The following is a 672-nucleotide window of genomic DNA, read 5'->3' on the forward strand; positions in this document are numbered from 1 at the left end:
CAATTATTTCCATATAACACTAAAACCACTGAAGCATTTTTATACCAAGTATATATCTAATTTCAGCCTATAATGCTGTTTCTCTAATGCTTTTCCAGTGTTTAAGTTACTTTTGTGATACATTTTGTAAACAAAACTGTTACTTTTTGGAAGTCTTTGAACTTGACTCCTCCAATTTCCACATAGGTTCCATTCATTTTTTATAACTTTTGGCCTTAATAATTTAGCATTTTCATGACCTATAGTATTTTGCCCATAGAAAGAAGCACTTGTCTATTGTTCAGACATGTTGCTCTGCAATACCACACTGAAACTGATACTGACAGTGACATTTCTTTACATATTAAGTAACAAGTATTCCGTGAAAATCATTATTCAGCAACATAATAGATCCCAGATGTGTTTTAAAAACATAATATTAGGATAAACTCCAAATTCTGGCCTGGAATGCATGTGTGCATCTCCCAGGGCAGTAATTCAGCATTTAGGAAAAGTAAATGTACCCTTGCAACGCACATGCCACATAGCTGAGTTCCAGCCACCAGTGAAATAATCTGGCCCCGGTTTTACATTCCATGACCCCTGTACTCTGATGGGAAGGAGGCCATAGGGACTGATTGTAATTCCCCTACTCAGAACTGCCCAGCCCTGGTACAATTTATTGTTGCACAG

This window comes from Pterocles gutturalis, unplaced genomic scaffold (genome assembly GCF_000699245.1).
Source record: "Pterocles gutturalis isolate BGI_N339 unplaced genomic scaffold, ASM69924v1 scaffold34383, whole genome shotgun sequence".
NCBI lineage: Eukaryota > Metazoa > Chordata > Aves > Pterocliformes > Pteroclidae > Pterocles > Pterocles gutturalis.